Below are 24,072 nucleotides of genomic sequence, written 5' to 3' on the forward strand. Positions count from 1 at the left end.
GAATCTTAAATCATGTTCCAGTATTAAACACTGATAAAACACATAATCCATTATAAATATATTCATACTGAGGGTTGAAGTGTAATATTATGATAGAGTTAGTGTGTTCCTCTATACGTTCATATGCAAATATGTAATAATATGCAAATAATATAATAATTTCTTTTTCTTACATTTATTAAATCAAGTTTGCACTTATATATTTTTATTTTGTGAGAATTGTTGCCCTTCCTTGTGTTTTAATGGTTTAATTAAAGGTTCTGTGAGTAATTTCAATAAAACTTCCCAAAAACTAGAGCGAGAACATGAATAGAGGACAGAAATAAATGTACATCTAAACTAACTCTCAGTATTAGTAGAATAATAGAGTTATAGTTCGTACAGTATTTAATAATTTTACATGTAGTTGCAAAGTTATAGTCTGTTGAGGAGCATCAAAATAAAGCGTCAGCTGATATTAACCAGAGGGTTTATTAATATTTTTTTGTATTTGTTGTTTATTTGAAAAGGGACAGATACAAAATAAACATAGATTATTACATAAAGAACAATCTGATGCATGTATCACAGTGTTTATAGCCATGGCTAATTCACAACACCTTTTAACAGTTTTAATACTCTAATAACTGATAAACTGATATCGACATAAAGAGTTTCCGAGTATTTTTATGCATTACAGTAAACAGAAAAGTATTTTCAGGTTATCTAGTTATTACTTTATGGTGAAAGATTATGAAGACAAACATTGAGCTTCTATATAATAACATGCACTGATGGCTCGATATCAACAAGAGGAACTGGAAAGATTCTCTCAAAGTTATGATCAAACGCTCCTCCAGTAACATTACACATTTATTCAGAGTTATCTGGTGTTTAATAATGTTCTCAAAACATGAACACAAAATATTATTTATACATTAGTAATGGAATGTTTTTTTCTGTAATGTTTTAGTTGGATGTTAATCTAACATTTAAAAAATGTTGCTACTTGTTTCAGAATATTCAACATTCATTAGTAACGTTCCCATAATGTTTGATGAATGATAATATGAAATATTCTCTTAATGTTTTGCTGACCTTCATATAAACAAAAAGTTCAAACTTTCAGAAATAATATATGATCATATCTTAATGGGAACGTCAGTAAAACATTCTTATTTTGAGTTTTTCTGGCGACTTCTGTAAATCAGGCCGTTATCATCATATGCTTTACTGTACATGTGATTTAATGAATGCTGGTCAAAACATTGGTTTATTTGCATTTTTACTGTTGTTTTATTCTTCATAATTGTGTTATTGTTGAGTTTCTCTGACTGATTACAGTTTTTCTCGATTGTTTACACACATTTTCTGAAAGCGTGCCTCATATTCTCAGAACTCCACACACAAATCCAAACACACACACACAATGGGCAAAACCCCTCAATTCTCCTGCAAAATTAAACTTTACATTCAAAACAATGTTATTTCTTCTCAAAATGGTATTTTGTTTTCAAATGACACACACAATCCATCATGAATAGACATTTATAAGAACCAGTTGAACACTGATGTGCTCAATGTAAAACACTTCTCCGTTCATCATAATGACTTACGCCTTTTTTCTGTTCAGTGTTACACTTACAGACAGTACATACATAAGTGTGTTGTAAAATATTTGAGAATATTGTTTTTATACTCAGAACACATAACAAATATATTTTATTTTTCCCACAAATACAATGTACACAGTGTACATCCCAACCAACACAAAGTTGTACATACAGTGGTCTACATACAAAACAACAGAAGAATTTACTGTATACAGTTACAGTAAAAAAAAAAAAAAAAAAATCCAATGTTGGCCTCCATTGCTCCATTGAAGAGCTCACCTGTTCCCTTTATGCTTAAGCTCTGATTGCTGACTGTAAAACTGTGTGACGGGTGTTTGCCCATGTGATGAGGCAGTGTGCATATCTGAATGGCAGTGTGTTCCTTGTGAAAACAAGAGATTTTCTGCATCAATTGTGCTAAAAGCAGAGAATTGTGTGTAGTGTTTTGAAAAAAGTGTGTTTTAGAACTGCAATTTGAGTGTAAAGTCAAGTCAAGTATATTTGTATAGCGCTTTTCACAATACAGATTGTACCAAAGCAGCTTCACAGTATTAAATTAAAATAGCACAATAAGGTTTGTTTCTAGTGGAAAAAACGTCCACGTTGGGTAAGGCTGATCAATAGTATTATTGATTGATTAAATTAAATTAAATATCCCCAACTGAGCAAGCCAAAGGCAACAGTGGCAAGGAACCAAAAAACTCCATCAGGTGACCTAATGGAGAAAAAAAAAAACCTTGGGAGAACCCAGGCTCAGTCGGGGGCCGGTTCTCCTCTGGCGTTTATGAACTAGATGCCGGATTTAACTGTAAGATTAAAAATATTATAAGAATGCCTGGCTGAAGAGATGCGTCTTTAATCTAGTTTTAAACTGGGAGAGCGAGTCTGAGCAACGAACACTATCAGGAAGGCTATTCCAGAGTTTAGGAGCTAAATGTGAAAATGCTCTCCCTCCTTTGGTGGTTCTGGATATCCTAGGCATGACCAAAAGCCTTGAATTTAGTGATCTTAAAGAGCGCGATGGATTATAGGGCGATAGAAGATCCGTTAAATAGACTGGAGCTAAACCATTTAGGGCTTTATAAGTCGGTAGCAATACCTTGTAATTAATACGGGACTTTATAGGTAACCAATGTAGTGATGATAAAATTTTATATGACATTATATAGTCTTATATGATCATATTTTCTTGATCTAGTAAGAACTCTAGCAGCTGCATTTTGGACTAACTGTAGCTTGTTTATTGAGGATGCAGGACAACCAGCTAATAAAGCATTACAGTAATCTAGTCATACGTAAGACATAAAAGGAAGATTTGAAATGGGTCTATAATTTGCTAGGTTATTTGGGTCTAATTGTGGTTTCTTAATGAGTGGTTTTATAACTGCCAGTTTAAATGTTTTTGGAACATGACCAGAAGATAAAGATTTAGAGATTAGAGTTAATAATATTGAGGAGAGGCTCTTCCCCTATAGGTAACACTTCTTTCAGTAGTTTAGTTGGTATAGGATCTAATAAACATGTTGTTGTTTTAGATGAAGTGATACGTTTGTTTAACTCTTTTTGTTCTATAGTTGTAAAGCACTGTAATTGTTCTTGCGGGGTGATAATTGAGGCTGAATTATAAGGCGCGATTGAAGATTGAACGTTTACAATTGTGGTTCTGATGCTTTCTATTTTCTCAGTGAAGAAGTTCATGAAATCATTACTACTAAACTGTAACAGGATATTTTGTTCAGGTGACGTCTGTTTAATTTGTTAGTCTAGCCACGGTGTTAAATAAAAACCTTGGATTATTTTGGTTATTTTCTATTAGTTTGCGGAGGTGCTCAGCCCTGGCTGCTTTTAGGGCCTTTTTATAACGTGACATACTGTCTTTCCACGCGATTCTAAAGACCTCTAAATAAGTTTGTTTCCATTTACGCTCTAAATTACAGGTTTCTCTCTAGATAACATGCGTAGTATTGTTGTACCACGGTGCTTTACTTTTCTCTCTGACCTTTTTTAATCTAATAGGTGCAACAATATCCAATGTTCCAGAGAGAATGGTGCTCATAGTGCTAGTTAATTCCTCTAGTTCATCTGCTTGTTTGGGTTCAGGCAGCAGCTGAGACAGATCGGATAAGCAATTTGAAAAATTATCTATGGTGGATGGAAGGATTGTTCTGCCTGATCTATATTGATTTTTAGGAAATCAGCGTAAGGCCCAGGCGGTCTATATACGGTAGCCAAGGCTAGAGATAATAGGGATGTTTTTCTAACATCTAAGAGCATAACATTTACAAGTACTTCAAACGAATTAAACTTGTCACCTGTTTTCTGAGTAACATTAAGAATATCTCTATAGATCGTTGCAACACCACCGCCACGACCAATCAGACGGGGCTCATGCTTATAGGAGTATCCAGGAGGAGCAGACTCATTTAGACCGAAATAATCATTGGGTTTAAGCCAGGTTTCAGTAAGGCAAAGTACATCGATGCTATTATCTGTGACTATTTCATTTACAATAACTGCCTTAGGTGTGAGTGATCTAATGTTTAGAAGACCTAGCTTTAGAAATAGTTTTTGTTCACTAATAGCGAGATTTTCTGTTTTAATAGCAATTAGATTTTTCCTAGATCCTGCAGTAGATTTATTATTTGATCTAGCTAAACGAGGAATAGACACAGTTTCTATGCAATGTTCTACACTAGTATTTATATAAATTAAGTTGGTGCAGCAGAGACTGTGATTTGGACTTTTGGTTACTAGTCAAACGGTGTTTAACATCTTGGAGATGTTATCCGACAGAAGATCTGCTCCGAATCTGCTTGGGTGTAAGCCATCAGCACGGAAAAGCCTAGGACGCTCCCAAAACAGATTCCAATTATTTACAAAGAGCAGTTTCTGCTCATTGCACCATGACATTAGCCATTCATTTAGCGCGAATAATCTACTAAACTTTTCATGTCCTAGTCGGTACGTGGGAAGCGGTCCTGACACAATAATCGCTGTTTCAGGCGATGTGCTGCGTACCGTCTCGATCAGGCTCCTGAGGTCTTTCTTCAGAACCTCCGTCTGCCGTAGCCTGATGTCGTTCACTCCCGCGTGCAGGACGAAAGCTCCGACGCACTCGTCACCGTTCAAGATCTCGGGTACCCGTGCAGCGATATCGAAAACATGAGCACCAGGAAAGCAGTGAGTACGCATCTTACTTTTACCTAACATAGCGTGGACGTGCCGGACGATGGAATCGCCGATGATCACAGCATCACGTTCTGTTTCGCGAAGAGGGGAGAAGTGGTTCTGGGTGGAGATCTCAAAAACTGGTAGGGGCGGAGAGATTCTTGCTCTGGTCCTGGCTCGCGTCTTCCGCTGCGAAACCACCCAGGCTTCGTGGTGGTGTGTCGGAGCCGGAGTGAATGAAACCATGGCTGATCGTGACCTGGGCGCTCGGGACCGATGCTGAGAAACGCACGGAGTAGACGAGGTCGGAGTCATCGGGTTACTAATGTTACTAATTTTTTTCGGCGCCCATGTTAACAGATTAGAGCATTCACACCGCACGCAGAGGCAGCGTGGCAGCGTGTAGCAGGAACATGTAGCAGAGCAGGAGCAGCAGTGCCGCGATCGTTTCGGCGCCGAGTCTATTTTTGCTGCGCCGCTTACGCTGAATTAAAGTAACAATGCATTGATCATGGGCAAAATACACTGCAGTTTTATCCAAAAAGTGCATTGATGATATCTATTGTGTTTTAAACAGTCAATCAAATGATCAACAGCAATTTAAAAAGAAAACAAATGTCCAAAAACAAACTTGTTGCCCGAACAATAAAAACAAAGATGAACCAAAAGTTATATAAATTAAATTATTAATAAAATAAGCTTCTTGACAAGTCTTAAATGTACTTCTCTTAAATGTATTTGAAAACGAAATAAAGCAATGCCAACTTATCCATTATAGAGTACTTTGTCTGTACACTACCCGCGGTTCAGCCGCGCGTGACAAACGCTGCCAGTGTGAAAGCAAAACGCGCGTGTCCTGCTCCTGCTCACCATACGCACTGCTCCTGTGCTGCTTACGCTCTGCTAACGCATGCAGTGTGAAACCGGCGTAAGGTTTGAGCAGCAGTGCTTCTCAGTGAGGAAAAGAAGAAAATGTTCGTTGTAAGTGAGTTTAAAGAGAAAATCACAGATTATGAATCAAATCGATGGAGCTCCAAACACAAACAACGCGTTCGAAAAACGCGTTGTTTGTGTTTGGCAGGAACTGTGCTTGTAGTCAGAGGTGGAAAGTAACAAATTACATTTACTCGCGTTATGTAATTGAGTAGTTTTTTTGTGCACTTCTACTTTTTTAAGTCGTTTTTAAAATCTGTAATTTTACTTTTACTTAGGTACGTTTTGATTGAAGTATTGTACTTCGCTACATTTTAAATCATATCCGTTACTGAGTAAAAAAATAACTAAAATAACTAATAATGTAAGCGGGGAAGAAAATCGCGCTCCGGAAACTTCTGCAAGGGCGGGAGAACAAATGTGCAAAAGAAAAAAAGTGATGCAACACCGTCGAAAGCGAACCATTGTCAGTATGGACAATATTTGGATGTAGAAAAACAGGTGGTTGTCCTTGAGGATAGATATACAATTAGCAAATAATGTGGATAAGTTTATAAATTTGCAAATAAATTTTCGTATGCTTTTTTTCGTTATTCGGTGGCTATGAATTGTAGAAACACCATTGAAAATGCTTGCTACGGATACGAAAAATGCAGAAAATCGAGACGTGAAGTCATATTTATTTTTTAATATGCTAAAATTTCAGACGTGAATTTCGGACGTGCAAGGACCTTAACGCAGATGTCACGTATAATCGCTTGATCTGCGTGTCTCTGTGGGAATGAGCTGTGCCGCTTCGTCTACTAACCCCTCATTTACACTGCACACGCCTGCGGCGCATTACGGCTGCGATAAGGTTTTATTCCGTCCTTTACGCGGTGCCAACTCACACCGGGAGCATATCAGAAGCGGAGGGATTGGATGCGTGAAACCACGTGATTTGCCTGTCCGACGTGTTTTTCTGATTTTGGGGTTTCTAGTAGCCTACCATGGGTAAGTTGGCTAAATGTTTATGTTTTGTCCGGTGTAATTGTGTTTATTGTTATGTTTTTAGCTATGTCCTACTTTGTTGCGCTATTGCCGGCATAGTTAATACACTTAAATGTCCACCACAGTGGAAAAAAATATACAAATTTTATGTATTGGAAATATATTTTTTGTGTGTGTGTGTGCTAAGTATCCTAAAAATTAATTTACATATTTATGTGTAGAGGTCGACCGATTAATCGGCCGATTTTTTGCATTTTTTAACATAATCGGCATCGGCCAATATCCAAGTATATCAAGCCGATTATTAGGCGGGCGCATCTGTGGGCAGCCTATAGGCTTGTTATTGTATACAACACTATAGTGTTGTTGTGGAACACGTGTTCGATGCACGCTGCACCTAGATTCATTTTCCAGCAGAGTGAGCAGACCTCATCCAGTGCCTAAGGAAGGAGCTAAGTTCCTTGGAGAAAACTCCTTTATATTTAATTAAAAACTTTTGATATGTTACTGCCAACTTAGAGAAAAAACATGAATAGGCGACATGACGTTTGGCTACTTTGGATATTGATAGCATAGTTGAGGTTGCATTAGCACAGCAGAAGGGTTGCTATCATGTCACAATAAGTAAGCAAGAATTTTGCAATTACAGACAGTGAATCTGAGACGTTTATTTGTTCTGTTTGTGTGTCTTATATTTGAGAGGGTTGTCACTCAGTGCAGAGAAATAAGTAATAAAAAAGAGACCAACGCACTATAGGCTAGTGAAGGACTGGCTTTGCTTTGCTAGCGTCGTTGTTGCTAGGGTTGGGTAGCTACAGACAGACCCGGTGCTAATACGGCACTGGTGCCTTAACGACCGTTATCTACCGGACCGAATATCAACGCGGATTTCTGTGCTTCATTTCGGTGCTACTGTTATGCCTGTGCTTCTCTTGGATGCTCTGAAAACGGGCGTCAGAATAACAGAAACATCGCTTCGCTGCACGTGAGGCTAGTTAGCAGCTAACTTTAGCATTCCGTTAGTAGCTGGATTAAACACGGTTAAAATGCTGGCCAAAGAGTGTAATGTGTGACTGTATTTCACTGTAGACTAGGGGTGGAACGGTACGTGTATTCGTATTGAACCGAAACGGTACGGGCGTCACGGATCGGTGTATAGATTTACACGGAGAATACATGGTATAAAAATAAATAAAACCCGCGTGCAAAGTAATGCGGAACTACTGTTAGATACACGGGTTCTTTAGGGACACCTAATCTGCAGTCTCGCCTTAGCTCAGGCTGCGATGTAAAGATTGAAATGCTGGAATAGGTTGTGTGTGTGTGTGTGTGTGTGTGTGTGAGAGAGAGAGAGAGAGAGAGAGAGAGAGAGAGAGAGAGGCGCGGGCGCGATCGAAAAGTCGCGTGTGTTTAAAGTCGCAATGTGTTTACTTTATATTTGTGCGCGCGGGTGTGATCGAACAGTGGAAACATAAAAACATACTCCGTCATTTTGTTTATAGGCTACAGGACATCATTCAAACTGCAAAGTGTTTAAGTTAGCCTACTGTTAATTCAAATTTTAAGGAAAACAAATATATTAATCTGAAATGTTGCAAATTAATTTTCAATTCATTCAGGTACGGTTACCAAACATATCTCAAGGTCTTTTGTACAAGTGCAGATTGGTAAAGTGTTCAATAAATGTTTTTGTTGAGAAATTTTGTCTATCTTAAGTAATTATTTGTGTTACATTTTATCTTTCAAATAGAGGTTAAAAACAAGCACATAATCGGCCAAATATCGGCCACAATAAATCGGCAGCATTTATCGGCCATCGGCCAACCCGTATTTCAAAAGATCGGCATCGGCCTGAGAAAACCCATATCGGTCGACCTCTATTTATGTGCCTAATAAAAAATACCCTGCAATTTTACTTTTTTATACTAAACTATATTTTGCTAAAAGTCTAATTGTGAAAACTAATTTTGTACTTAATTCACTTTAATTGTGGGGAAGTAGTGCTGAGGTCCAACTAAAGATATACTATATAGTTATACACACGTATATTTGATTGTGCTAAACTATTGCAAGTATACTTTAGGTACATTTGAAATATTTTGCATTTAAAGATATATTATACAATCCTTATTAATAGAAATATTAAGACTTTTTAATGAAATATTAAAATATTGATATGGTTTAAGGCGTAATATTAAGATATCTGCATTTTGCAATAAAGAAATGCTCCAAATTATTAATTATTATTTGTGATATGTCAATAAATATGGATTTGAAGTATACAATGAAGTTAATGTATTTTAAATAGATTTTGGTATAGTTTTTTTTTACTAGGGTAGTAGGGAACAACAAGGATAAAATATTTGTTGCTGTGTTTTCGTCCTTTAAAATGCATCCTCAATTATCTCATATCTATATTTCACATACAGTGCCTTGTAAAGGTTTTCACGATTAATACCGTTCCAAATTATCCTATATCCTATCCAGGACATATAGATAATCCCGCGGTAACTAAAGAGCCTATCCTTTAGTCGTGCCCTTAAGAGTTAGGCGATCAGTCTCTACAAATTCGTATTCTATTATAAAGATAATAAATTATAAAGATAATAAATTTCCCCTTTATAGTATAAGTCTACCTTTTTAGGTACTCTTCAACCGTGTTCGCTATACAACAATACCCTGTCGTAAGCTGCCTCTTTGGCTAGGCTTTTTTAATCAATCAAATCTCACAGTGATTATTCTTATATCAAAAGAATGCTCACCCTCTTGTAGTTTTCCTCCAGCTAGGACCTTCCTGATCCTGGTGGAAGAAGGTGACACGTACTCAAAAATCCAAGTTCCAGTCAGATGATTATAATAAATGTTTAACAATATTAATTAAAAGAATCAAAATGAAAAGAATACTTGTTACAGATTATGCTAGGAGTACTAATCTAACAGAGAGATACTAGCTAGGCTTAAAGCTTCTTGCATCCGAAAACTGCTGGCGTTCCGGACTGGAGATTGCAAGGAAGAGCGAGTGAGTCCTGTCCAGGTCTCTTCTTTTATTGTCCGAATTCAGACGTCCTCATCATATTTACTGTAAGGCACATGACTGCTTATTTCAATATCACATGTACAACTGCTGATCCCAGCAAGTGTAGTCCTGCTATTCTGTACAGTGGCTTGTTCTCCGAAGATACAATAGTTCCTTTGTATTTGTGGACAATGACCCTTGTCACTGCTCTCTCATGTGACTTGAGAAAGGCAGAGATGGACAACAAACTCTATTCAAAACAATATTTTTAGATGGTCATATGTTTTAGTAAACCAGACAATTCGTCGGTGACATTCTTAGTTACAGGCTTCTTATTGTGACCCTTTCTGCGTTGACGTCGAGTTTGAGGTGTAAATGAAGCGAAGGAAATGCCACTCTCAGGTGGGCCCCCCTCACAAAGCAAGACAGCCTGTGAGCAGAAGGAGGACACTGACATTTGTTCTCCTACTTGAAAGAATACAGAGGGGCAGAAGGAGAAGGAAACGGTGTTGGGTGCATCCTCTCAACCAGCGAAGGAGACAACAAGGTGATTTTTATCATCTTGTGGCTGAACTGAGGCTGGACAGCCAACGCCATCATCTGTACTTTAGGATGAGTGCAGAGCAGATGGATGAACTTCTGTCCATCATTGGCCCTGAACTGACCAGACAGTCAACTGTTGTAAACTTTTTCAGCAAAACCAGGAGACGTTTGGGATCACGTTCAAGAAGTTACTCTTTATTGAGGACGTTGCTGCAGGTCTTCCAAACAGTCTAATCTAACATAAATTTACATGGTGTCTTATAGGCATTTTAGGAGGAGGGACTTTTGAAGGTGGAGACAAATTCAAACAAAGCATGTAAATGAGTATACAGGTTAAGGAACCCGCCCCAGACCGGCAGTCTCAATCCAATCAGCATAACCACTCAAATGCATATGTGCTAATCCAATCAGCCAAACGATTCAACGTCTGGACTGTGGCTCTTGCTCCAAGAGCCATTAAAGACAACAGGTTAGCGTCTCCGTGATCTGACTCATTTAACTTACAAAGGAAAAATAGGTCGGGCAGGAATATCTTGCTGTAAACTCAATAATCACTTTCTCAGTTTATATACTATCTAAATTAAAACCTCAAATGCTAAAATCAGTAGTCTTCACCGTGATGTTATGTAAGGAAGCATATCTGAAATTGATTCTTAAATTTGGAATCCTTCAGTCCCCCGTTTGAGAGTTCTTAAAAACTCTCACAAAATGCAAATTTAGACACTCAAAAGTTAATTCTTGTAACTGGTGTAAGTTACAGGCACGTATAACTTATTCTGTGTTGTGTCCTTGATTTACATGAGTGTCATAGTTCTTCTCAAAACCATAACTGTTGACACCTGCGACGCAGGGTGTAAAATGACATATAAACTACATGATTACACAGAAAACCATGTAGCATAAGAGTGGAAGTCTTGAAAGTCCATGGTGCCTGAATAGCTGCGAAGTCTGTTTCCTGTAGAGTCCATTTCTCACGCAGAGTCGCTCTGATGACTCGTCCCTCATGAGGCTTGTTCATGGAAATCTGTGGTGATGATTTACACCAGGTTTCCGCTTGCGAAGACATCAACACATACCTGTAACACAAGAAAACAAAGAAACGGCAGACCAGCAGTATTCATGCATAGACTTCATTCTTCCATAAGTCATTTGATCGTATAGTGGTTTTACGTCTAAAACGTCTGGTGACCATATAGTTTTTACATATAACTATATTACAGAAAACATTGTGATCGTATAGTGTTTTTTCTTTTCCTAATCTTAATTGATTTGACACCTATGGACCAGTGAGGTAAGGATGGACTAAATGGGGAAAGGCCTATGAGGTAGTGTCTTCACCCTGGGTTCACCCCCGAACGCCTGTTCCGTTCAGTTCTTCCCAGGGCACCTCACTTGTCCGTGTCTCCTATCCTGTCCCTGTAGAAGGGGGAAACAACTGTACAAATTGGCACATTTCCATTCTCCAGTGAAACATCAGTCCTAATAGGCATCATAACAGAGGTGTCTGACTGGAATATTCTGTGGTATAACATTTAAGGCTGTGAGTATACTGAATGTCCCCCAAACAAAGGCTGTGACAGTCAATAAGTCTTTCATCTCTGTTGTAAGTTACTGGGGAGATTAAGCAATCACAGCCTAAATGGTTAACACCGTATCAAGTTGCCCCACGAGTTTAACGAAGAGGGAAGGGGCTGCTTCAGAATAGCAAGCAGGCTAAGCAGAAGCTGAGTAACCTTATTTACTTCTTTAAAGTTCTTTTTGCTTTTCCTACACTCATTCATCCAATGGCTAGGTTTACCACAGTAATTACAGCTGCCCTCTCTCTTAGGACATTTGCGTTTCTGTTTCTCTGAATTGACCTTAAAGGATGCTGCTGCAATTTTTACTCTTGCCTTGACATCAGAGTCTCTTTCCCAAATAGCTAAACTGTCCAAGTTGTCTTGCAGGGTTCTCGTACACCATGTGATGTTTAAGTAAGTCAACGCCTTTCTGTGTTCTGGCAAAAGACAATGAAACCATGTGCGAACCAAAGGGCCATTATCACCTAACACCTTCTCTGGAGTGTCTGCAATTCCACTGTACACTGCAGCTGACTGACAGAATCGTTCTGTGTACTCACAAACAGTCTCACCCTTCTTCTGTACACAACTAGTGATCTTTGACCAGTCCACGTTCGGTCCAACAATGTTCGTTAACACTCTTAGAACTCCCTCTCTCAATTCATCTTTTCTGGCATTTTGAAACTCAGAATTGTTTACAGCACTTTCAAAATCATTGAATTCTGACTCAGTCAAAATCTGTGATATTAGCTGGGTGATTTCAGATAGAGACATATCGTAGAGCAGCATCTTTTTGGACAACTCTCTCCTAAACTCAGAAAAATTTCTTTGCACTGATGGCAAACTTTCAGCAATTCTCTCAATATCTTTAGGACCTAAAGATGTTTTGACTACTTGTACTTGCAGTATGGGGGTTGCAAATGGAACTGTATCAACACCTTTTCCCTGAGGCTTTTGTCTAGCTCCGCACACTTCAACTGCATTTACATCTGCATTGACATTGTCCTCTATTCTATCAAAAGACTGTAAATCAGGATAGCTTTCATCTGACTGTTGGTCTTCTAAATCACATTTGGTTGAGGCTTTGTTATGGCCCACCTTTGTCTTGAGACAGGACATGTGAGTCTGCAATTGTTTGTTCTGATCTTTCAACTTAGCAATACACTGAGCCTGTTCTTGTGCAATGGATAAGCTAAATTCTCTGTGACAACAGATAATGCCTTTCATATTTTTCTTCCTGATACATTCACCCAACACTTTCTTGCAATCTTCAATTGACCATAGTTTGTCTGCATCAATGCCAAATTTCTTTGTTAAATTCAATCTGACTTCCTCAGTCACGATTGAGTCCATGTGCTCTCTTAACAAAGACTTAAACTCATTGTCTTTCCATAACGGCTTGCTAATCCACCTTTCTCTGTCGTGGGTATCAGCCTAGCATTCCTTCTAACCATTTTGTGACTTCCTTTGTTACTTAACAATCACAAAACACTAAAACTTCTCTCTACTGTCTTACAAACAGGGGGTACAATCTTATTAGCACATGACGCTAAATCTTCTCTGACCGTTGCGGGATATATGGTGAATATTATAATATTTAGACCCGTGTTTACTGTTACTGTGTTTGTGGATATCTGCTCAAATGTAGATATGTATATGGTAACCATAATGTTTTATATTTGAGCGCGATCGCATTTGAATGTATCACATTTGGATCGCGTTTGAAAAGCACCAAACGGCTTCATGTTTTTACTATTATCTCATTTCATTTCATCATAACGAATGGAAACATTTGAAGTAACATGATAATCAATATATTTTTCTCCAGCTTAGTTGTTACTGAAATATTTTGGAAGATTTATAGGCTGATATGGTTATTGTTATTTTATGCAGCACTGCGCATAGCCTATGCCTACAAGGCACAACAAACCTGGTGTTCATTAGCCTATATTATTGTTGGAAACATTTATGTGTGTGTGTATGTGTGTATTCTGTGAATTTTAAAAAGCAATTTTAACCAGAAAATTCTAAAATGTATTCCCAAAATCGTGCAGGCCTATAGTTTCTCTTGATATCAGTATGTTCATTGTTTTTTTGTTTTTTTTTTTTGTTTGTTTTTTCAGGGCCCAGATGCCACTCCTGCTGACTTCAACATTCACATGAGTCTATGAACATGGTAAAGTGAAAATCAAACACCTTGGAAATGAAAGGTATGTACAATGCTTTTAGGAATGGCACAAAGGTCTGTGTCTTTGGATAATTGTTTTCCATGAGTGCTTTTTTGTCATTTGTTTTGTATCTTTGGATTATGTTGTGTTGTAAATAAATCCAAAAAATCTAAAAAATCTAAAAGCCAATTTTTTTTTAAATCTCCTCATTCTTTGTGCAAGGTTGCTCAGAATGATAGGGCCTGATAGCTCCTAATAGGGCCGTTAGGGGAGGGTCTTAGCTCCCGCATAAAGCTTTTTCACACAAAACACGTCGTAAATTTTTTAAATCAATATATTGTCTTATCTGAATGAGCAGTCAGGATGATTTTCACATCGTTTTAGAGCAAATATTTTAGAGATTTTTTTTTTGTATTTTCACAAACCACACATAAATGTCATTTTCTCAAAACTACAAACTTTTACACACATGCTGCTGATATATTATTGTAGCAGAGTTTGTGCTGAATACAGTGTAATCAGACTTTAGCCATGAAAATGTCACAAGTAACAGAAATAAGTACAAATGTCAGAGCATGTCAGAACACCTCCAAGGCCCAGAAAACACCTCAGACCCCAGAGGGTTAATCTTTAGTTATAGTATTTTTTCCCATACATTTTTCTAGACATCATGTAATGTGGTTTCTTCACACTCACAGGTTGAGGTCTTGTTATATCAGTAACCGAGGTTGTGCTGATCTGAGTTCAGCTCTGAGATCAAACCCGTCTCATCTGAGAGAGCTGGACCTGAGTGGGAATGTCATTACAGATTTAGGAATAAAGCAGCTTTCAGATCTACTGGACGATCCTCTGTGTAAACTGGAGAAATTGGGGTACGTTTCTAATTCTGGCATTGTAAATCCATGCATGTTGACACACATTCTTCACCACACAGACTCTTTTCTTTGTGATTGTGTCTGATTTTCTGTAGCTGTGCTGTTCAGAGATCAGCTCTGAGATTCAGTCCCCCCTTTACCAGCTTTTTACAGTGTATTTATAATAAAGTGTTATATAAGGTGTAGATTACCAATAATTAACCCTACAATAGTCAAATCATACCTAAATTGTGCTTTAAAGCTGCACTACCAAAGTTTATTTATAAATGTGCTTGTTGGTTGTTTTACACAAGTGTCCATATTCATACGTGTAAAGTAAATGTTGTAATAAAGTATAATCCAGTAATAAAGTATAATAAATGTAATATAATAAAACTAGAGTGAGTGGCATTACTCTGCTGCTGTGTGGTTTTTAAAGGGATGTCAAGAACAGATTTATTTTTCATTAAAACAAGTGACAACAACCAGATCTCAGCAGAAATAACTTACTATACATCTCTCAGTCTCTGTGTGTGATAGTCTAATGCTTGATTTGTGTTTTACATGACAAAAAAAAAATCCTTTTACATGTTTGAGATAAATGTTCACAGTATTAACAGACACAACATGTAAAATATAAATATGAAACAATTGAAACAATATGAAACATTTTACTAGCTTGGTAACATTTGTGTTGTATCCCTCTCTCAGCCTGATTTTACTATTCTGTGCTCATCCGATTAGATGTTTCATATTTACAGCTATAAATGCTCAAATTCACAATTTCGTATTTACAATATAATCCACACATGTATGTCAAACAGATATAGCACTGTAAAGTTAGTTTTAGTTTTGTACTCTTGCTTCAAAAATGTACACACATGTGCTTTGACTTCTGTGATAACTGTTGAGAATGCTTATGTGACTTTGATCTTAGACTTCAGAAATATAACTGGTCTGATCTGTTATTACACTTGGATGGTGTTTGCCAGAATATCCTGTTCATAATTCTAGAAATGATCACATAATGATGGAGGGACTTTAGTCTAACCTTTAATCGCAAGTAATTTTGAACAGGTTTACTGTGTTATCTATTCTGGCCCGAACCATTAAATTCATCACATAAATGTTTTTCTTGTGTCTCACTTTTTCAGCAGCTCAGTTCTCATATTTGTAAAGCCTTTATAGTAACAGATACATTCTGAATATACATAATATATGCTCTTTAATTTAACCTGAGGCGTCATTCTTCTCTTCATTGCTGTATGTGTACTGCTGCAAACCATAAAAATAAAATCTTAAATGGCCCGCTGCATTAGTCTGAGGTGTGTGTATGACTGGAGAAATCATCTGATATCTGAACTGTAAACCAGATACAGGACTGTCAACATTTTGGTCCATCAATATAGTCACTGAAACAGTTGCCCAAACATGTGTGTGGCGTTTTTGTGAACTAAAAAGCTCTTGAACTATGATCCAATGATTACCTCTAGACGATGCTTGAACGTGTGTAGTGTGTGAGTCTCAGCTGCAGATGTCAGTGTTTCTCTTCAGATGAAATCAGATTATTCCTCAGACAGAAGAGCTGCTGAATTACACACACACACACACACACACACACACAGCTGAAGATATACAGACACCATAGGAGTCCATTGTAGTGATAGTATAGTTGTATATATGGAAACTAACCACTAGGTGTCAGTATTATTATACTTATCTGGAGAATATACAGAGAGTGAGTTAGACGATCACATGTGTTGTTACAGTTCCTGCTCGAGACCTGAAAGTGAATTAAAAGATAAGTTTAATTACAAACAGGTTCTTCATTGAAATAAGAAACATTACATGGTACCAGGAGTGGTGATAATCACCACCATAGACAGTCGTCATGGAAAGTGTTAAACCGCCTGACGCTGTAAACTGGACTGGAAACATTGATCATGAATGGCGTATGTTCAAACAGAGATTCACGCTGTACTTGCAAGCAGTGGGCTTGGATGAAGCGTCGGATGCACGTAAGATTGCATTGCTTCTCACCGTCGCGGGACCTCAGTCAATAGAAGTGTTTAACACACTCGTGTTTGCACAGGCCGCGGACAAAGGCAAATATGACGTGGTGATGGAAAAGTTTGATTTGCACTGCACACCAAGAAAAAACGAGACTTTTGAGAGGTATGTTTTTCGCTCTCGTCTACAACAACAAGGAGAGACGTTTGATAGTTTCTTAATTGATTTAAAGTTGAAAGCTAAAACATGCAATTTCGGACTGTTAGAAGATTCAATGGTCCGTGACCAAATTGTGTTCGGCATCAATGATAAAAAAGTGAGGGAGAGGCTTTTGAGAGAGACGGAGCTAACCTTGAATGAAGCCGTGCGGATATGTCATGCCAGTGAGATAGCTATTCAGCATGCTAAAACCTTTGGTGAGCACACAAAGATGAGCGGGAGTGACAATTCAGCCGTAGCTGCAGTAACAGAGAAGATGCAGAAAAGCGGAATGAGTAAACTGAAACAGCAGAAAGAACTGTTTAACTGTAAGAGGTGTGGCAAAAGACACCTGCCAAAGCAGTGCCCAGCTTATGGCAAAGTCTGTGCTAAATGTAAAGGGCAGAATCATTTTGCCAAACAATGCTTTTCGAAAGGTGGACAAAGTCAAAGAGAGCGTGTGCATGCAGTGGAAGAAACATCCCTCAGTGACACATTCTTCGTTGGAATGGTGCAGCAGGCCGATATCAGTCAAGAAAGAACAGAACAGACTGATGTGAATAGTGTTGCACGGGACAAGTGGATGACTGCTCTGGAAATAAATGGAGTAACAGTATCACTCAAGCTAGACACAGGAGCAAAAGTCAATCTGATTTCAGAGTATGATGTCGGAGCAATGAAAATCAAGCCGCACATAAGTCAGAAAACTGTGCAACTCAAAGCCTATAACGGCCAGAACATTCCAACAAAAGGAACATGTACTCTCAGAGTAAAAGTTAAAAACAAAGAGCATTACCTCATGTTTGTGGTTGTTCCAGATGGCCATGATTCTGTGTTGGGAGACAAGGCATGTGAAGATCTGGGTCTGGTAAGAAGAATATACACCATAAAGAATGGAGAAACACAGAACAGTGTGGAGCAAATCGTCAAACAGTTTCCAGACATATTTGAAGGGTTTGGAGTATTACCATTCACCTACAAAATACAGTTGAAAAAAGATGCACAGCCAGTAGTTCACGCACCAAGACGGGTTCCAGCACCACTTCGTGAGAAGCTGAGGCAAGAGCTGGATAAAATGACAACAATGGGAGTCATAGAAAAAGTGGAAGAGCCTACAGAGTGGGTTAATTCGATGGTGTGTGTGAAGAAAGCCAATGGTGATCTACGTATTTGTATGGATCCAAAGGACTTAAATGCAAACATACAGAGAGAACATTATCAGATTCCGACACGGGAGGAAATTATAAGTGAGATGGCTGGTGCTAAGTTTTTCGCGAAGCTTGATGCATCTCAGGGCTTCTGGCAGCTGAAACTACATGAGGACAGCACAAGGTATTGCACATTCAACACGCCCTTTGGCCGCTACTCCTTCTTGAGGATGCCGTTCGGAATTTCCTCAGCTCCTGAAGTATTCCACAGGGCTATGGAACACGTAATCGAAGGCATCGAGGGCGTGCGTGTTTATGTGGACGACATTGTATTGTGGGGATCCACAATAGAACAGCACAACAAGAGGCTCATGGACGTCCTACAGCGTGTAAGGAAGTATGGGCTCAAGTTAAATAGGAACAAGTGTCAGTTTGGAGCGAAGGAAATCACGTTCCTGGGAGATTCGCTGTCAGAAAGGGGTGTGGAACCAGACAAGAGTAAGATACAGGCTATACTCAAAATGCCCAGACCCACAGACAGAAAAGCTGTATTGAGAGTGATGGGGATGATTAATTTCGTCGGGAAGTTCATACCTAACCTGTCTTCAAAAACTGTTTATTTGAGAGAACTGTTGTGCGAAAAAGGCGAGTTCAGATGGACAGCTGATCATGAACAAGAATGGGGACGACTGAAGACTCTCCTCACTACAGAGCCTGTTCTGACGTTCTTTGATCCGACAAAGAAGACAAAGATCTCGACGGATGCTTCCAAGGATGGAATGGGTGCAGTTCTACTGCAGGCGGATGGAGAGAATTGGAGGCCAGTCGCATATGCCTCGAGAACGATGACTCCAACGGAACGCCGCTATGCACAGATTGAAAAAGAGTGCCTGGGCTTAGTGTATGGATTGGAGAAATTTCACGGCTATGTGTACGGCTTACCGACATTTGTGGCAGAGACAGATCACAAACCATTAATTGCCATCATTAAAAAGAACTTGAACCAAATGTCTCCAAGAATCCAGCGACTGATGATGCGACTGCAGAGGTATGATATGGAGCTAATGTATACTCAAGGGAAGCATCTAGTTCTGGCGGACGCTCTGTCCAGAGCTGTTGAGCAGAGTGGAAAATGTGAAAGTTCCACAGAGGCTGATGTGACTCAGCATGTGAACATGGTAGCTGAAGCTCTTCCAGTCACAGACACAAAACTCAAACAGATTGCAGTGGAGACTGGAAAAGATAAATGTCTGCAATTGGTCATCACACATCTGAATGAAGGTTGGCCTAGAGGAAGATGTGCTCAGTACTACAACATAAGAACAGAGTTAAGTGTTGTTAAAGGACTTCTGCTGAGACAAGACAGGATCATTATCCCTCAGTCACTGCAACAGGAGATGTTAAAAAAACTGCATGAGGGACACCTTGGGGCCGAGAAATGTAAAAGAAGGGCTAGAACTGCAATCTACTGGCCCGGAATAAATGCAGACATCGACAGGATGGTGTCAACCTGTGATACGTGCTTGAAGCATCATGCTAAGCAACAAAAGGAGCCAATGATCATCACTGATCCACCGGATGAACCATGGCAGAAAGTTGGGACTGACTTATTCTTCCTGGACGGACGAAACTATTTGCTGGTGATAGACTATCTGTCAAACTACCCAGAGATTGCGTTGCTTTCCAATACATCTTCTGCTTGTGTGATAACACACATGAAATCCATCTTTGCGAGACACGGCATTCCACAGGTGGTTTGCAGTGATAATGGGCCGTGCTACAGTGGAAGGGACTTCCAGAAGTTTGCTGAGGAATATGGGTTTCAACACGTGACATCGAGCCCATTATATCCGCAGTCGAACGGAAAGGCAGAGAAAGGAGTTCACATAGTGAAACTACTGCTCAAGAAAGCAGTGGACAGTCAATCAGATCCTTATTTAGCTCTGCTGAATTACCGTGCTTCTCCACTAGAACACGGTGTGTCTCCTGCTGAAATACTGATGGGGCGCAGATTACAAACCACACTTCCGTGCTTAGCAACACAAAACAAGAGACAGTACCTGAAAAGAAAACAAAAGCAGCTGAAACTGAGACAAAAAGCGAACTATGACAAGGCATCAAAAAGCCTAGAACCACTCTCCAATAATGACACAGTAAGACTTGAGGATTCCAGTACCTGGACTAAAAGAGCCACAGTCCTGGAGGAGGTGAAGCCAAGGTCTTACACGGTCAGGACAGAAGATGGTCAGATCCTGAGGAGAAACCGGAGAAGTCTGCTAAAAACAAAAGAGACAGTAGAGAATACACATACAGGTGACACTGACTGTGCAGAGTCAACATCTGAAACACTTCCAGTACTGCATCACAATGAGCAAGCCAAAGAAATGCATTCACCTGTGCTGAGAAGATCCAACCGCACAGTAAAGCCTCCTGATAGACTGAACCTCTGAATATTGCTTAAACAGATCAGAAGCATTAGAATGTTCATAAAAGAAAAGATAAAAGAAAATGTAATCAGTTGATTATTGTTACTGTGATTGTAAAGTAAATAATTCTGGAGATTGTTATTTGATACATTACATCCTGTATAATGTGTACAGTGCTTACTTAGTGGTTAGATAATCTAGAAGTCATTAGTTGTAATAACTTGTTCTTTATGTCTAATGGAGAGGGGATGTAGTGATAGTATAGTTGTATATATGGAAACTAACCACTAGGTGTCAGTATTATTATACTTATCTGGAGAATATACAGAGAGTGAGTTAGACGATCACATGTGTTGTTACAGTTCCTGCTCGAGACCTGAAAGTGAATTAAAAGATAAGTTTAATTACAAACAGTTTCTTTATTGAAATAAGAAACATTACATCCATTTACATTGATCAGAACTAAAACTCTTCAGTTCTCTATGGAAGCAGATTAGTCTCAAATATAATTCACGCAAAAAACATGATTCACAAATGCGTAGACAATTTCACATGCATGAAACCTAATTCACGTGCACACAAAAAAAATCCACGTGCGTGAAAAAAATATATATTCACAAAAAGCAATTCACATGCGCAAAATAAAATTATATACTCATAAAATACATTTCACAAATGCAAAACACAATTCGTAGATATACAACTGTGCACAAAAACCTTTGAATGTTTAAAATGTACGAGTGTATCCTTGCATTTGAATGTGCAAATCATCATTCACGCACGAATCGCCTTAGATATGTGTGTGTGAGTTTTTGAGACTTTGCTGGCAGCATAACACTCGTAACACAGAGCAGTCGTACTCTTTAGCCAATCAGATTTAAGCTTATCAATCGACCAATCAGTATCACGTGAGGGCGGGCCTCCCTACATGTTACGTCATCAGCTTTCGACCAGTTCATGGCTGAGCAGTAAGTGCAGTTAATCGTTCATTTCTGTGTTAACTGAAGTTAAAGAAGTTTGAGATCAGTTGAAGCAATAGTTTATTAACTATTAACTGATGTAAGCAAGTGTTGTTGTAATCAGATGTCCCATATCATGTCAAAAATGAAGAAGAATGATGCTTGTTTTGTTGTATTTTAGCTGAAGGTACAGACAGCTCTCACAGCTACAATCACGCTAATGAGTGCAAAACAATCATCTGTGGTCAATACCCATCGAGATTGTTCTTTAAATAGTGAATAGACCTATTTTAATGAGCACCCAGTGTTTTTGCCATTTGTGTATGATGTTAAATTATTATTAACACTTGTTTCCCTGCATTTTATCAGGATTACTCACCTTTGGTGTGACATCTGGATAGCAGTCACGAACATCTTAATTCATGTTGTTTCTTAATTCTCTTTTATACTTTTTTTTTTGTATTTATGTCTTAATTGGTAACACTTTATTAAAACGTTTCATTAGTTAACATGAACTAATAATGAACTGCACGTGAACAGCCTTTATTATTTTTTGTTAATGTTAACATTTACTAATACTTTATTAAAATCTTGTTAACATTAGTAAATGCACTGTAAACTAACAATGAACAGCTGTATTTTTAACTAACGTTAACAAAGATTAACAAACTTAGCAACAAATGTATTGCTCATGGTTATTTAATACATGAACTAATGTTAACTAAGTTATTGTACCTTATTGTAGAGTGTTAGCAATATATTCAACATGCATTTCCTTATGTTTTGTGCTGTATTGTCATCGCAAGGTTTTTAAATAAAGTTTTTTATTGTCATCTTAAGGTCTCAGGACAATATTGTGAAGCAGTAATTTTACTTTGCCTAGTAAAATAGGCAAATCTGATTTTATGCTGATGAGACAAAGGTACTTATCATAGAGAGGCAATTAAGATTATCCGACTAAGATTACTCAGTAAACTCTATTCAAATACCATCACTTAATTTCCCACGTCCTCTGTCTGCACCTCTTGTACTATAGGGTTTTAGTACTTTAAATATCAGGACAAAATCTTATATGTCCTAACCGAGAGGTCTACTGATGACCGGACTGAACACAATTAATTTTTTAACTTTTCACTTGATGTATTGCACTTATATTTATATACTCTAAAAGCAAAGTACACTCTGACTGGATCTCACAACTCCTGAAGAGACGTATATTTCTCTGTACTGAATATTGTGCTTCACAGTTTAGACTGTCAGTTCATGATCTTCATATGTAACAGGAACATTAATCATGATCAAGTCATTTTATATATTTTATTCCCAAAGGGTTCAGAAACTTCAAATTGAACTATGTCTGAATCTTTTAATTCTTACAAGAACATTTAATAATGCATGCATAGCAAGGCTTTATTCCCAAAGCGTGTACATATAGTCCGCAGGAGACAAATTAATACAGTAACAATGCATCACTTTCAACCACTTGTTGAAACAACTGTCAAAATGGATGGCTTGCAACATGACTGTTTTCAAAGAATTACAGTAGAAATGGTAAGATCACAGTACTGGTTGTCTGCAACTTCATACATCATCTGTCTTGGAAATCTGAAACAATAAAACTACATAATATATGCAGATCAAAACATGTCTCCTATATATGCACGTCATTACATACATTATCATAGGTTGACAGGACATGAAAATCCATCAATACTAAAAATAAATGTTTATATTCACATGTGGACTAAACAGCAGTTAATAAACTATTGCTTCAAATGATCTCTAACTTCTGAACACAGAAATGAACGATTAACTGCACTTACCTCTGCTCAGCCATGAACTGGTCGAAAGCTGATGACGTAACATGTAGGTAGGCCCGCCCTCACGTGATACTGATTGGTCGATTGATAAGCTTAAATCTGATTGGCTAAAGAGTACGACTGCTCTGTGTTACGAGTGTTATGCTGCCAGCAAAGTCTCAAAAACTCACACACACATATCTAAGGCGATTCGTGCGTGAATGACGATTTGCACATTCAAATGCAAGGATACACTCGTACATTTTAAACATTCAAAGGTTTTTGTGCACAGTTGTATATCTACGAATTGTGTTTTGCATTTGTGAAATGTATTTTATGAGTATATAATTTTATTTTGCGCATGTGAATTGCTTTTTGTGAATATATATTTTTTTCACGCACGTGGATTTTTTTTGTGTGCACGTGAATTAGGTTTCATGCATGTGAAATTGTCTACACATTTGTGAATCATGTTTTTTGCGTGAATTATATTTGAGACTAATCTGCTTCCATAGTTCTCAGCCTGTTTAAACATTCACCAGAACACAATAACGCTCACTGAAGTCACAATCACATGATGGTTCAGTTTGGATGATAACGCAGATTTTATTGGACTGTCCTGCTTTACATGATTTTAGGCAACAGATTTATCCAGAAACGCCATTAATGGACATTTCTAAAACGATTTCTTCTGGGAAAATTGTAGCTG

The 24,072-nt window shown here is 38.2% G+C and overlaps 1 protein-coding gene across 1 annotated transcript in view; it reads left to right on the forward strand.

The window, feature by feature from the left end:
* Positions 1-24,072, forward strand: part of LOC311283504 (uncharacterized protein) — a 333,540-nt gene that overhangs the window by 228,319 nt on the left and 81,149 nt on the right. The window lies entirely within an intron of this gene.

The sequence above is a fragment of the Rutilus rutilus genome (assembly GCF_951802725.1).
Source record: "Rutilus rutilus genome assembly, chromosome: 23".
In the NCBI taxonomy this organism is placed as follows: domain Eukaryota; kingdom Metazoa; phylum Chordata; class Actinopteri; order Cypriniformes; family Leuciscidae; genus Rutilus; species Rutilus rutilus.